Here is a 16,299-nt window from a genome sequence, read left to right as displayed (position 1 = left end):
GGGGTGTGGGGCTGTTTGGAGGGGGGTATTTACCTGGATGACAGGTGTGCAGCTGGTTGGAGGGGGGTATTTACCTGGATGGCGGGTATGGAGCTGGTTGGAGTGAGTATTTACCTGGATGGCGGGTGTGGGGCTGGTTGGGGGGGTATTTACCTGGATGGCGGGTATGGAGCTGGTTGGAGGGGGTTATTTACCTGGATGGCGGGTATGGAGCTGGTTGGATAGGGTATTTACCTGGATGGCGGGCATGGGGCTGGTTGGAGGGGGTATTTACCTGGATGGCGGGTATGGGGCTGGTTGTAGGGGGTATTTACCTGGATGGCGGGTGTGGAGCTGGTTGGAGGGGGGTATTTACCTGGATGGCGGGTATGGAACTGGTTGGAGTATTTACCTGGATGGCGGGTAGGGGCTGGATGGAGGGGGTATTTACCTGGATGGCGGGTGTGGGGCTGGTTGGGGGGGTATTTACCTGGATGGCGAGTATCGAGCTGGTTGGAGGGGGTATTTACCTGGATGGAGGGTATGGGGCTGGTTGGAGGGGGTATTTACCTGGATGGCGAGTATGGATCTGGTTGGAGGGGGTATTTACCTGATTGGCCGGTATGGGGCTGGTTGGAGGGGGGTATTTACCTGGATGGCGGGGTGTGGGGCTGTTTGGAGGGGGGTATTTACCTGGATGACAGGTGTGCAGCTGGTTGGAGGGGGGTATTTACCTGGATGGCGGGTATGGAGCTGGTTGGAGTGAGTATTTACCTGGGAGTGTGACAAGTGTCACACGGGAGGGTTTAAACTAGTATGGCAGGGGGGTGGGCACGGGAGCAATAGGTCAGAAGGTGAGAGCGTTGAGGGAGAACTAGGGAATAGGGACAGTGTGGCTCTGAGGCAGAGCAGACGGGGAGAAGTTGCTGAACACAGCGGGTCTGGTGGCCTGAAGTGCATATGTTTTAATGCAAGGAGCATTACGGGTAAGGCAGATGAACTTAGAGCTTGGATTACTACTTGGAACTATGATGTTGTTGCCATTACAGAGACCTGGTTGAGGGAAGGGCAGGATTGGCAGCTAAACGTTCCAGGATTTAGATGTTTCAGGAGGGATAGAGGGGGATGTAAAAGGGGAGGCGGAGTTGCGCTACTTGTTCAGGAGAGTATCACAGCTATACAGCGAGAGGACACCTCAGAGGGCAGTGAGGCTATATGGGTAGAGATCAGGAATAAGAAGGGTGCAGTCACAATGTTGGGGGTATACTACAGGCTTCCCAACAGCCAGCGGGAGATAGAGGAGCAGATAGGTAGACAGATTTTGGAAAAGAGTAAAAACAACAGGGTTGTGGTGATGGGAGACTTCAACTTCCCCAATATTGACTGGGACTCACTTAGTGCCAGGGGCTTAGACGGGGCAGAGTTTGTAAGGAGCATCCAGGAGGGCTTCTTAAAACAATATGTAAACAGTCCAACTAGGGAAGAGGCGGTACTGGACCTGGTATTGGGGAATGAGCCCGGCCAGGTGGTAGATGTTTCAGTAGGGGAGCATTTCGGTAACAGTGACCACAATTCAGTAAGTTTTAAAGTACTGGTGGACAAGGATAAGAGTGGTCCGAGGATGAATGTGCTAAATTGGGGGAAGGCTAATTATAACAATATTAGGCGGGAACTGAAGAACATAGATTGGGGGCGGATGTTTGAGGGCAAATCAACATCTGACATGTGGGAGGCTTTCAAGTGTCAGTTGATAGGAATACAGGACAGGCATGTTCCTGTGAGGAAGAAAGATAAATACGGCAATTTTCGGGAACCTTGGATGACGAATGATATTGTAGGCCTCGTCAAAAAGAAAAAGGAGGCATTTGTCAGGGCTAAAAGGTTGGGAACAGACGAAGCCTGTGTGGCATATAAGGAAAGTAGGAAGGAACTTAAGCAGGGAGTCAGGAGGGCTAGAAGGGGTCATGAAAAGTCATTGGCAAATAGGGTTAAGGAAAATCCCAAGGCTTTTTACACTTACATAAAAAGCAAGAGGGTAGCCAGGGAAAGGGTTGGCCCACTGAAGGATAGGCAAGGGAATCTATGTGTGGAGCCAGAGGAAATGGGCGAGGTACTAAATGAATACTTTGCATCAGTATTCACCAAAGAGAAGGAATTGGTAGATGTTGAGTCTGGAGAAGGGGGTGTAGATAGCCTGGGTCACATTGTGATCCAAAAAGACGAGGTGTTGGGTGTCTTAAAAAATATTAAGGTAGATAAGTCCCCAGGGCCGGATGGGATCTACCCCAGAATACTGAAGGAGGCTGGAGAGGAAATTGCTGAGGCCTTGACAGAAATCTTTGGATCCTCGCTGTCTTCAGGGGATGTCCCGGAGGACTGGAGAATAGCCAATGTTGTTCCTCTGTTTAAGAAGGGTGGCAGGGATAATCCCGGGAACTACAGGCCGGTGAGCCTTACTTCAGTGGTAGGGAAATTACTGGAGAGAATTCTTCGAGACAGGATCTACTCCCATTTGGAAGCAAATGGACGTATTAGTGAGAGGCAGCACGGTTTTGTGAAGGGGAGGTCGTGTCTCACTAACTTGATAGAGTTTTTCGAGGAGGTCACTAAGATGATTGATGCAGGTAGGGCAGTAGATGTTGTCTATATGGACTTCAGTAAGGCCTTTGACAAGGTCCCTCATGGTAGACTAGTACAAAAGGTGAAGTCACACGGGATCAGGGGTGAACTGGCAAGGTGGATACAGAACTGGCTAGGCCATAGAAGGCAGAGGGTAGCAATGGAGGGATGCTTTTCTAATTGGAGGGCTGTGACCAGTGGTGTTCCACAGGGATCAGTGCTGGGACCTTTGCTCTTTGTAGTATATATAAATGATTTGGAGGAAAATGTAACTGGTCTGATTAGTAAGTTTGCAGACGACACAAAGGTTGGTGGAATTGCGGATAGCGATGAGGACTGTCTGAGGATACAGCAGGATTTAGATTGTCTGGAGACTTGGGCGGAGAGATGGCAGATGGAGTTTAACCTGGACAAATGTGAGGTAATGCATTTTGGAAGGGCTAATGCAGGTAGGGAATATACAGTGAATGGTAGAACCCTCAAGAGTATTGAAAGTCAAAGAGATCTAGGAGTACAGGTCCACAGATCACTGAAAGGGGCTACACAGGTGGAGAAGGTAGTCAAGAAGGCATACGGCATGCTTGCCTTCATTGGCCGGGGCATTGAGTATAAGAATTGGCAAGTCATGTTGCAGCTGTATAGAACCTTAGTTAGGCCACACTTGGAGTATAGTGTTCAATTCTGGTCGCCACACTACCAGAAGGATGTGGAGGCTTTAGAGAGGGTGCAGAAGAGATTTACCAGAATGTTGCCTGGAATGGAGGGCATAAGCTATGAGGAGCGATTGAATAAACTCGGTTTGTTCTCACTGGAACGAAGGAGGTTGAGGGGCGACCTGATAGAGGTATACAAAATTATGAGGGGCATAGACAGAGAGGATAGTCAGAGGCTTTTCCCCAGGGTAGAGGGGTCAATTACTAGGGGGCATAGGTTTAAGGTGAGAGGGGCAAAGTTTAGAGTAGATGTACGAGGCAAGTTTTTTACGCAGAGGGTAGTGGGTGCCTGGAACTCACTACCGGAGGAGGTAGTGGAGGCAGGGACGATAGGGACATTTAAGGGGCATCTTGACAAATATATGAATAGGATGGGAATAGAAGGATACGGACCCAGGAAGTGTAGAAGGTTGTAGTTTAGTCGGGCAGTATGGTCGGCACGGGCTTGGAGGGCCGAAGGGCCTGTTCCTGTGCTGTACATTTCTTTGTTCTTTGTTTGTTTGGATGGCGGGTATGGGGCTGGTTGGAGGGGGTATTTACCTGGATGACAGGTGTGCAGCTGGTTGGAGGGGGGTATTTACCTGGATGGTGGGTATGGAGCTGGTTGGAGGGGGTATTTACCTGGATGGCGGGTATGGGGCCGGTTGGAGGGGGGTATTTACCTGGATGGCGGGTGTGGGGCTGGTTGGAGGGGGTATTTATCTGGATGGCGGGTATGGAGCTGGTTGGAGGGGGTATTAACCTGGATGGTGGGTGTGGAGCTGGTTGGAGGGGGTATTTACCTGGATGGCGGGTGTGGAGCTGGTTGGAGGGGGTATTTACCTGGATGGCGGGTATGGAGCTGGTTGGAGGGGGTATTTACCTGGATGGCGGGTGTGGAGCTGGTTGGAGGGGCGTATTTACCTGGATGGCGGGTATGGGGCTGGTTGGAGGGGGGTATTTACCTGGATGGCGGGTATGGGGCTGGTTGGAGGGGGTATTTACCTGGATGGCGGGTATGTGGCTGGTTGGAAGGGGTATTTACCTGTATGGCGGGTATGGAGCTGGTTGGAGGCATATTTACCTGGATGGCGGGTATGGGGCTGGTTGGAGGGGGTATTTACCTGGATGGCGGGTATGGAGCTGGTTGGAGGGGTATTTACCTGTATTGCGGGTGTGGAGCTGGTTGGAGGGGGTATTTACCTGGATGGCGGGTGTGGAGCTGGTTGGAGGGGGTATTTACCTGGATGGCGGGTATGGGGCTGGTTGGAGGGGGTATTTACCTGGATGGCGGGTATGGGGCTGGTTGGAGGGGGTATTTACCTGGATGGCGGGTATGGAGCTGGTTGGAGGGGTATTTACCTGTATTGCGGGTGTGGAGCTGGTTGGAGGGGGTATTTACCTGGATGGCGGGTGTGGAGCTGGTTGGAGGGGGTATTTACCTGGATGGCGGGTATGGAGCTGGTTGGAGGGGGTTATTTACCTGGATGGCGGGTATGGAGCTGGTTGGAGGGGGGTATTTACCTGGAAGGCGGGGTGTGGGGCTGGTTGGAGGGGGTATTTACCTGGATGGCGGGTATGGAGCTGGTTGGAGGGGGTATTTACCTGGATGGCGGGTGTGGAGCTGGTTGGAGGGGGTATTTACCTGGATGGCGGGTATGGGGCTGGTTGGAGGGGGTATTTACCTGGAAGACGGGTATGGAGCTGGTTGGAGGGGGGTATTTACCTGGATGGCGGGTGTGGGGCTGGTTGGAGGGGGGTATTTACCTGGATGGTGGGTATGGGGCTGGTTGGAGGGGCGTATTTACCTGGATGGCGGGTGTGGAGCTGGTTGGGGAGGGTATTTACCTGGATGGCGGGTATCGAGCTGGTTGGAGGGGGGTATTTACCTGGATGGCCGGTATGGGGCTGGTTGGAGGGGGTATTTACCTGGATGGCGGGTGTGGGGCTGGTTGGAGGGGGGTATTTACCTGGATGGCGGTGTGGGGCTGGTTGGAGGGGGGTATTTACCTGGATGGCGGGTGTGGAGCTGGTTGGAGGGGGTATTTACCTGGATGGCCGGTATGGGGCTGGTTGGAGGGGGTATTTACCTGGATGGCGGGTGTGGGGCTGGTTGGAGGGGGTATTTACCTGGATGGCGGGTGTGGGGCTGGTTGGAGGAGCTATTTACCTGGATGGCGGGTATGGGGCTGGTTGGAGGGGTATTTACCTGGATGGCGGGGTGTGGGGCTGGTTGGAGGGGGGTATTTACCTGGATGGCCGGTATGGGGCTGGTTGGAGGGGGTATTTAACTGAATGGCGGGGTGTGGGGCTGGTTGGAGGGGGGTATTTACCGGGATGACGGAGATGGAGCTGGTTGTAGGGGGTATTTACCTGGATGGCGGGTATGGAGCTGGTTGGAGGGGGTATTTACCTGGATGGCGGGTATGGGGCTGGTTGGAGGGGGTATTTACCTGGATGGCGGGTATGGAGCTGGTTGGAAGGGGGCTATTTACCTGGATGGCGGATGTGGAGCTGGTTGGAGGGGGGTATTTACCTAGATGGTGGGTATGGAGCTGGTTAGAGGGGGGTATTTACCTGGATGGCGGGTATGGAGCTGGTTGGAGGGGGTATATACCTGGATGGCGGGTGTGGGGCTGGTTGGGGGGTATTTACCTGGATGGCGGGTATGGAGCTGGTTGGAGGGGGGTATTTACCTGGATGGCGGGTATGGAGCTGGTTGGATAGGGTATTTACCTGGATGGCGGGTATGGGGCTGGTTGGAGGGGGTATTTAACTGGATGGCGGGTATGGGGCTGGTTGGAGGGGGTATTTACCTGTATGGCGGGTATGGGGCTGGTTGGAAGGGGTATTTACCTGTATGGCGGGTATGGGGCTGGTTAGAGGGGGTATTTACCTGTATGGCGGGTATGGGGCTGGTTGGAAGGGGTATTTACCTGGATGGCGGGTATGGGGCTGGTTGGAGGGGGGTATTTACCTGGATGGCGGGTGTGGAGTGGATGGAGAGGGGTATTTACCTGGATGGCGGGTATGGGGCTGGTTGTAGGGGGGTATTTACCTGGATGGCGGGTATGGAGCTGGTTGGAGGGGGGTATTTACCTGGATGGCGGGTATGGGGCTGGTTGGAGGGGGTATTTACCTGGATGGCGGGTATGGGGCTGGTTGGAGGGGGTATTTAACTCGATGGCGGGTGTGGAGCTAGTTGTAGGGGGTATTTACCTGGACGGCAGGTATGGAGCTGGTTGGAGGGGGTATTTCCCTGGATGGCGGGTATGGGGCTGGTTGGAGGGGGTATTTACCTGAATGGCGGGTATGGAGCTGGTTGGAGGGGGTATTTACCTGGATGGCGGGTGTGGAGCTGGTTGGAGGGGGTATTTACCTGGATGGCGGGTGTGGAGCTGGTTGGAGGGGGTATTTACCTGGATGGCGGGTATGGGGCTGGTTGGAGGGGGTATTAACCTGGATGGCCGATATGGGGCTGGTTGGAGGAGTATTTACCTGGATGGCGGGGTGGGGGGCTGGTTGGAGAGGGGTATTTACCTGGATGACGGGTATGGAGCTGGTTGGAGTGAGTATTTACCTGGATGGCGGGTATGGGGCTGGTTGGAGGGGGTATTTACCTGGATGGCGGGTATGGGGCTGGTTGGAGGGGGGTATTTACCTGGATGGCCGGTATGGGGCTGGTTGGAGAGGGTATTTACCTGGATGGCGGGTGTGGGGCTGGTTGGAGGGGGTATTTACCTGGATGGCGGGTATGGAGCTGTTGGAAGGGGGGTATTTACCTGGATGGCGGGTGTGGGGCTGGCTGGAGGGGGGTATTAACCTGGATGGTGGGTATGGAGCTGGTTGGAGGGGGTATTTACCTGGATGGTGGGTGTGGAGCTGGTTGGAGGGGGTATTTACCTCGATGGCGGGTATGGAGCTTGTTGGAGGGGGCATTTACCTGGATGGCGGGTATGGGGCTGGTTGGAAGGGGTATTTACCTGGATGGCGGGTGTGGAGCTGGTTGGAAGGGGTATTTACCTGTATGGCGGGTATGGAGCTGGTTGGAGGGATATTTACCTGGATGGCGGGTGTGGAGCTGGTTGGAGGGGGTATTTACCTGGATGGCGGGTATGGAGCTGGTTGGAGGGGGTATTTACCTGGATGGCGGGTGTGGGGCTGGTTGGAGGGGGGTATTTACCTGGATGGCGAGTATGGAGCTGGTTGGAGGGGGTATTTACCTGGATGGCGGGTGTGGAGCTGGTTGGAGGGGGTATTTACCTGGATGGCGGGTATGGGGCTGGTTGGAGGGGCGTATTTACCTGGATGGCGGGGTATGGGGCTGGTTGGAAGGGGTATTTACCTGTATGGCGGGTATGGAGCTGGTTGGAGGGATATTTACCTGGATGGCGGGTGTGGGGCTGGTTGGAGGGGGTATTTACCTGGATGGTGGGTGTGGAGCTGGTTGGAGGGGGTATTTACCTGGATGGCGGGTATGGGGCTGGTTGGAGGGGCGTATTTACCTGGATGGCGGGGTATGGGGCTGGTTGGAAGGGGTATTTACCTGTATGGCGGGTATGGAGCTGGTTGGAGGGATATTTACCTGGATGGCGGGTGTGGAGCTGGTTGGAGGGGGTATTTACCTGGATGGCGGGTATGGAGCTGGTTGGAGGGGGTATTTACCTGGATGGCGGGTGTGGAGCTGGTTGGAGTGGGTATTTACCTGGATGGCGGGTATGGGGCTGGTTGGAGGGGCGTATTTACCTGGATGGCGGGTGTGGAGCTGGTTGGGGGGGGTATTTACCTGGATGGCGGGTATCGAGCTGGTTGGAGGGGGGTATTTACCTGGATGGCGGGTGTGGAGCTGGTTGGAGGGGGTATTTACCTGGATGGCGGGTATGGAGCTGGTTGGAGGGGGTATTTACCTGGATGGCGGGTATGGGGCTGGTTGGAGGGGGTATTTTCCTGGATGGCGGGTATGGAGCTGGTTGGAAGGGGGGTATTTACCTGGATGGCGGATGTGGAGCTGGTTGGAGGGGGTATTTACCTGGATGGCGGGTATGGAGCTGGTTGGATAGGGTATTTACCTGGATGGAGGGTATGGGGCTGGTTGGAGGGGGTATTTACCTGGATGGCGGGTATGGGGCTGGTTGGAGGGGGTATTTACCTGGATGGAGGGTATGGGGCTGGTTGGAGGGGGTATTTACCTGGATGGCGGGTATGGGGCTGGTTGGAGGGGGTATTTACCTGGATGGAGGGTATGGGGCTGGTTGGAGGGGGTATTTACCTGGATGGAGGGTATGGGGCTGGTTGGAGGGGGTATTTACCTGGATGGCGGGTATGGGGCTGGTTGGAGGGGGTATTTACCTGGATGGCGGGTGTGGAGCTGGTTGGAGGGGGGTATTTACCTGGATGGTGGGTGTGGAACTGGTTGGAGTATTTACCTGGATGGCGGGTATGGGGCTTTTTGGAGGGGGTATTTACCTGGATGGCGGGTGTGGGGCTGGTTGGAGGGGGGGTATTTACCTGTATGGCGGGTATGGGGCTGGTTGGAAGGGGTATTTACCTGTATGGCGGGTATGGGGCTGGTTAGAGGGGGTATTTACCTGTATGGCGGGTATGGGGCTGGTTGGAAGGGGTATTTACCTGTATGGCGGGTATGGGGCTGGTTAGAGGGGGTATTTACCTGTATGGTGGGTATGGGGCTGGTTGGAAGGGGTATTTACCTGGATGGCGGGTATGGAGCTGGTTGGAGGGGGTATTTACCTATATGGCGGGTATGGGGCTGGTTGGAGGGGGGTATTTACCTGGATGGCGAGTATCGAGCTGGTTGGAGGGGGTATTTACCTGGATGGCGGGTATGGAGCTGGTTGGAGGGGGTATTTACCTGGATGGCGGGTATGGAGCTGGTTGGAGGGGGTATTTACCTGGATGGCGGGTGTGGAGCTGGTTGGAGGGGGTATTTACCTGGATGGCGGGTGTGGAGCTGGTTGGAGGGGGTATTTACCTGGATGGCGGGTATGGGGCTGGTTGGAGGGGGTATTAACCTGGATGGCCGGTATGGGGCTGGTTGGAGGAGTATTTACCTGGATGGCGGGGTGTGGGGCTGGTTGGAGAGGGGTATTTACCTGCTGTCTCACAGTGCCGGGGACCCAGGTTAACACTGCTGTCTCACAGTGCCAGGGACCCGGGTTAACACTGCTGTCTCACAGAGCCAGGGACCCGCGTTAACACCGCTGTCTCACAGTGCCAGGGACCCGGGTTAACACTGCTGTCTCACAGTGCCAGGAACCCGGGTTAACACTGCTGTCTCACAGTGCCAGGGACCCGGGTTAACACTGCTGCCTCACAGTTCCAGGGACCCGGGTTAACACTGCTGCCTCACAGTGCCAGGGACCCGGGTTAACACTGCTGTCTCACAGTGCCCGCGACCTGGGATAACACTGCTGCCTCACAGTGCCAGGGACCCGGGTTAACACTGCTGTCTCACAGAGCCAGGGACCCGGGTTAACACTGCTGTCTCACAGTGCAAGGGACCCGGGTTAACACTGCTGACTCACAGTGCCAGGGGCCCGGGTTAACACTGCTGTCTCACAGAGTCAGGGAGCCAGGTTAAACTGCTGTCTCACAGAGCCAGGGACCCGGGTTAACACTGCTGTCTCACAGCGCCAGGGACCCGGATTAACACTGCTGCCTTACAGTGCCCGCGACCAGGGTTAACACTGCTGCCTCACAGTGCCAGGGACCCGGGTTAACACTGCTGCCTCACAGTGCAAGGGACCCGGGTTAACACTGCTGTCTCACAGTGCCAGGGACACGGGTTAACACTGCTGTCTCACAGTGCCAGGACCCGGGTTAACACTGCTGTCTCACAGTGCCAGGGACCCGGGTTAACACTGCTGTCTCACAGTGCCAGGGACCCGGGTTAACACTGCTGTCTCACAGAGCCAGGGACCCGCGTTAACACTGCTGTCTCACAGTGCCAGGGACCCGGGTTAACACTGCTGTCTCACAGTGCCAGGAACCCGGGTTAACACTGCTGTCTCACAGTGCCAGGGACCCGGGTTAACACTGCTGTCTCACAGTGCCAGGAACCCGGGTTAACACTGCTGTCTCACAGTGCCAGGGACCCGGGTTAACACTGCTGCCTCACAGTGCCAGGGACCCGGGTTAACACTGCTGCCTCACAGTGCCAGGGACCCGGGTTAACACTGCTGTCTCACAGTGCCCGCGACCTGCGATAACACTGCTGCCTCACAGTGCAAGGGACCCGGGTTAACACTGCTGACTCACAGTGCCAGGGGCCCGGGTTAACACTGCTGTCTCACAGAGTCAGGGAGCCAGGTTAAACTGCTGTCTCACAGAGCCAGGGACCCGGGTTAACACTGCTGTCTCACAGTGCCAGGGACCCGGGTTAACACTGCTGTCTCACAGTGCCAGGGACCCGGGTTAACACTGCTGTCTCACAGTGCCAGGGACCCGGGTTAACACTGCTGTCTCACAGTGCCAGGGACCCGGGTTAACACTGCTGTCTCACAGAGCCAGGGACCCGGGTTAACACTACTGTCTCACAGAGCCAGGGACCCGGGTTAACACTGCTGTCTCACAGCGCCAGGGACCCGGGTTAACACTGCTGCCTCACAGTGCAAGGGACCCGTGTTAACACTGCTGTCTCACAGTGCCAGGGACACGGGTTAACACTGCTGTCTCACAGTGCCAGGACCCGGGTTAACACTGCTGTCTCACAGTGCCAGGGACCCGGGTTAACACTGCTGCCTTACAGTGCCAGGGACCCGGGTTAACACTGCTGTCTCACAGTGCCAGGGACCCGGGTTAACACTGCTGTCTCACAGTGCCAGGAACCCGGGTTAACACTGCTGTCTCACAGTGCCAGGGACCCGGGTTAACACTGCTGCCTCACAGTGCCAGGGACCCGGGTTAACACTGCTGCCTCACAGTGCCAGGGACCCGGGTTAACACTGCTGTCTCACAGTGCCAGGGACCCGGGTTAACACTGCTGCCTCACTGTGCCAGGGACCCGGGTTAACACTGCTGTCTCACAGTGCCAGGGACCCGGGTTAACACTGCTGTCTCACAGTGCCAGGGACCCGGGTTAACACTGCTGTCTCACAGTGCCAGGGACCCGGGTTAACACTGCTGTCTCACAGTGCCAGGGACCCGGGTTAACACTGCTGTCTCACAGAGCCAGGGACCCGGGTTAACACTACTGTCTCACAGAGCCAGGGACCCGGGTTAACACTGCTGTCTCACAGCGCCAGGGACCCGGTTTAACACTGCTGCCTCACAGTGCAAGGGACCCGGGTTAACACTGCTGTCTCACAGTGCCAGGGACACGGGTTAACACTGCTGTCTCACAGTGCCAGGACCCGGGTTAACACTGCTGTCTCACAGTGCTAGGGACCCGGGTTAACACTGCTGCCTTACAGTGCCAGGGACCCGGGTTAACACTGCTGTCTCACAGAGCCAGGGACCCGGGGTAACACTGCTGACTCACAGTGCCAGGGACCCGGGTTAACACTGCTGTCTAACAGTGTCAGGGTCCCGGCTTAACACTGCTGCCTCACAGTGCCAGGGACCCGGGTTAACACTGCTGCCTCACAGTGCAAGGGACCCGGGTTAACACAGCTGTCTCACAGTGCCAGGGACCCGGGTTAACACTGCTGTCTAACAGTGTCAGGGTCCCGGCTTAACACTGCTGCCTCACAGTGCCAGGGACCCGGGTTAACACTGCTGTCTCACAGTGCCAGGGGCCCGGGTTAACACTGCTGTCTCACAGTGCCAGGGACCCGGGTTATCACTGCTGTCTCACAGTGCCAGGGACCCGGGTTAACACTGCTGTCTCACAGAGCCAGGGAACTGGGTTAACACTGCTGCCTCACAGTGCCAGGGACCCGGGTTAACACTGCTGTCTCACAGTGCAAGGGATCCGGGTTAACACTGCTGTCTCACAGTGCCAGGGACCCGGGTTAACACTGCTGCCTCACAGTGCCAGGGACCCGGGTTAACACTGCTGTCTCACAATGCCAGGGACCCGGGTTAACACTGCTGTCTCACAGAGCCAGAGACCCGGGTTAACACTGCTGTCTTACAGAGCAAGGGACCCGGGTTAACACTGCTGCCTCACAGTGCCAGGGACCCGGGTTTACACTGCTGTCTCACAGTGCCAGGGACCCGGGTTAACACTGCTGTCTCACAGTGCCAGGGACCCGGGTTAACACTGCTGCCTCACAGTTCCAGGGACCCGGGTTAACACTGCTGCCTCACAGTGCCAGGGACCCGGGTTAACACTGCTGTCTCACAGTGCCCGCGACCTGGGATAACACTGCTGCCTCACAGTGCCAGGGACCCGGGTTAACACTGCTGTCTCACAGAGCCAGGGACCCGGGTTAACACTGCTGTCTCACAGTGCAAGGGACCCGGGTTAACACTGCTGACTCACAGTGCCAGGGGCCCGGGTTAACACTGCTGTCTCACAGAGTCAGGGAGCCAGGTTAAACTGCTGTCTCACAGAGCCAGGGACCCGGGTTAACACTGCTGTCTCACAGCGCCAGGGACCCGGATTAACACTGCTGCCTTACAGTGCCCGCGACCAGGGTTAACACTGCTGCCTCACAGTGCCAGGGACCCGGGTTAACACTGCTGCCTCACAGTGCAAGGGACCCGGGTTAACACTGCTGTCTCACAGTGCCAGGGACACGGGTTAACACTGCTGTCTCACAGTGCCAGGACCCGGGTTAACACTGCTGTCTCACAGTGCCAGGGACCCGGGTTAACACTGCTGTCTCACAGTGCCAGGGACCCGGGTTAACACTGCTGTCTCACAGAGCCAGGGACCCGCGTTAACACTGCTGTCTCACAGTGCCAGGGACCCGGGTTAACACTGCTGTCTCACAGTGCCAGGAACCCGGGTTAACACTGCTGTCTCACAGTGCCAGGGACCCGGGTTAACACTGCTGTCTCACAGTGCCAGGAACCCGGGTTAACACTGCTGTCTCACAGTGCCAGGGACCCGGGTTAACACTGCTGCCTCACAGTGCCAGGGACCCGGGTTAACACTGCTGCCTCACAGTGCCAGGGACCCGGGTTAACACTGCTGTCTCACAGTGCCCGCGACCTGCGATAACACTGCTGCCTCACAGTGCAAGGGACCCGGGTTAACACTGCTGACTCACAGTGCCAGGGGCCCGGGTTAACACTGCTGTCTCACAGAGTCAGGGAGCCAGGTTAAACTGCTGTCTCACAGAGCCAGGGACCCGGGTTAACACTGCTGTCTCACAGTGCCAGGGACCCGGGTTAACACTGCTGTCTCACAGTGCCAGGGACCCGGGTTAACACTGCTGTCTCACAGTGCCAGGGACCCGGGTTAACACTGCTGTCTCACAGTGCCAGGGACCCGGGTTAACACTGCTGTCTCACAGAGCCAGGGACCCGGGTTAACACTACTGTCTCACAGAGCCAGGGACCCGGGTTAACACTGCTGTCTCACAGCGCCAGGGACCCGGGTTAACACTGCTGCCTCACAGTGCAAGGGACCCGTGTTAACACTGCTGTCTCACAGTGCCAGGGACACGGGTTAACACTGCTGTCTCACAGTGCCAGGACCCGGGTTAACACTGCTGTCTCACAGTGCCAGGGACCCGGGTTAACACTGCTGCCTTACAGTGCCAGGGACCCGGGTTAACACTGCTGTCTCACAGTGCCAGGGACCCGGGTTAACACTGCTGTCTCACAGTGCCAGGAACCCGGGTTAACACTGCTGTCTCACAGTGCCAGGGACCCGGGTTAACACTGCTGCCTCACAGTGCCAGGGACCCGGGTTAACACTGCTGCCTCACAGTGCCAGGGACCCGGGTTAACACTGCTGTCTCACAGTGCCCGCGACCTGGGATAACACTGCTGTCTCACAGTGCAAGGGACCCGGGTTAACACTGCTGACTCACAGTGCCAGGGGCCCGGGTTAACACTGCTGTCTCACAGAGTCAGGGAGCCAGGTTAAACTGCTGTCTCACAGAGCCAGGGACCCGGGTTAACACTGCTGTCTCACAGCGCCAGGGACCCGGGTTAACACTGCTGTCTCACAGTGCCAGGGACCCGGGTTAACACTGCTGTCTCACAGTGCCAGGGACCCGGGTTAACACTGCTGCCTCACTGTGCCAGGGACCCGGGTTAACACTGCTGTCTCACAGTGCCAGGGACCCGGGTTAACACTGCTGTCTCACAGTGCCAGGGACCCGGGTTAACACTGCTGTCTCACAGTGCCAGGGACCCGGGTTAACACTGCTGTCTCACAGTGCCAGGGACCCGGGTTAACACTGCTGTCTCACAGAGCCAGGGACCCGGGTTAACACTACTGTCTCACAGAGCCAGGGACCCGGGTTAACACTGCTGTCTCACAGCGCCAGGGACCCGGTTTAACACTGCTGCCTCACAGTGCAAGGGACCCGGGTTAACACTGCTGTCTCACAGTGCCAGGGACACGGGTTAACACTGCTGTCTCACAGTGCCAGGACCCGGGTTAACACTGCTGTCTCACAGTGCTAGGGACCCGGGTTAACACTGCTGCCTTACAGTGCCAGGGACCCGGGTTAACACTGCTGTCTCACAGAGCCAGGGACCCGGGGTAACACTGCTGACTCACAGTGCCAGGGACCCGGGTTAACACTGCTGTCTAACAGTGTCAGGGTCCCGGCTTAACACTGCTGCCTCACAGTGCCAGGGACCCGGGTTAACACTGCTGCCTCACAGTGCAAGGGACCCGGGTTAACACAGCTGTCTCACAGTGCCAGGGACCCGGGTTAACACTGCTGTCTAACAGTGTCAGGGTCCCGGCTTAACACTGCTGCCTCACAGTGCCAGGGACCCGGGTTAACACTGCTGTCTCACAGTGCCAGGGGCCCGGGTTAACACTGCTGTCTCACAGTGCCAGGGACCCGGGTTATCACTGCTGTCTCACAGTGCCAGGGACCCGGGTTAACACTGCTGTCTCACAGAGCCAGGGAACTGGGTTAACACTGCTGCCTCACAGTGCCAGGGACCCGGGTTAACACTGCTGTCTCACAGTGCAAGGGATCCGGGTTAACACTGCTGTCTCACAGTGCCAGGGACCCGGGTTAACACTGCTGCCTCACAGTGCCAGGGACCCGGGTTAACACTGCTGTCTCACAATGCCAGGGACCCGGGTTAACACTGCTGTCTCACAGAGCCAGAGACCCGGGTTAACACTGCTGTCTTGCAGAGCAAGGGACCCGGGTTAACACTGCTGCCTCACAGTGCCAGGGACCCGGGTTTACACTGCTGTCTCACAGTGCCAGGGACCCGGGTTAACACTTCTGCCTCACAGTGCCAGGGACCCGGGTTTACACTGCTGTCTCTCAGTGCCAGGGACCCAGGTTAACGCTGCTGTCTCACAGAGCCAGGGACCCGGGTTAACACTGCTGTCTCACAGTGCCAGGGACCCGGGTTAACACTGCTGCCTCACAGTGCCAGCGGCCCAGGTTAACACTGCTGTCTCACAGTGCAAGGGACCCGGGTTAACACTGCTGCCTCACAGTGCCAGGGACCGGATTAACACTGCTGTCTCACAGTGCCAGGGACCCGGGTTAACACTGCTGTCTCACAGTGCCAGGGACCCGGGTTAACACTGCTGTCTCACAGTGCCAGGGATCCGCGTTAACACTGCTGTCTCACAGTGCCAGGGACCCGGGATAACACTGCTGTCTCACAGTGCCAGGGACCCGGGTTAACACTGCTGTCTCACAGTGCCAGGGACCCGGGTTAACACTGCTGTCTCACAGTGCAAGGGACCCGGGTTAACACTGCTGTCTCACAGTACCAGGGACCCGGGTTAACACTGCTGTCTCACAGTGCCAGGGACCCGGGATAACACTGCTGTCTCACAGTGCCAGGGACCCGGGTTAACACTGCTGTCTCACAGTGCAAGGGACCCGGGTTAACACTGCTGTCTCACAGTGCCAGGGACCCGGGTTAACACTGCTGTCTCACAGTA

General features: G+C 56.8%; 1 protein-coding gene across 1 annotated transcript in view; it reads right to left on the bottom strand.

Moving 5' to 3' along the window:
- LOC140411222 (MAM domain-containing glycosylphosphatidylinositol anchor protein 1-like) overlaps nucleotides 1-16,299 on the bottom strand; it is an 875,194-nt gene that overhangs the window by 767,171 nt on the left and 91,724 nt on the right. The window lies entirely within an intron of this gene.

Source organism: Scyliorhinus torazame, chromosome 4 (assembly GCF_047496885.1).
Source record: "Scyliorhinus torazame isolate Kashiwa2021f chromosome 4, sScyTor2.1, whole genome shotgun sequence".
NCBI lineage: Eukaryota > Metazoa > Chordata > Chondrichthyes > Carcharhiniformes > Scyliorhinidae > Scyliorhinus > Scyliorhinus torazame.
Note: the sequence above shows the minus strand (reverse complement) of the source record. Positions and strands in the feature narration are given on the sequence as shown.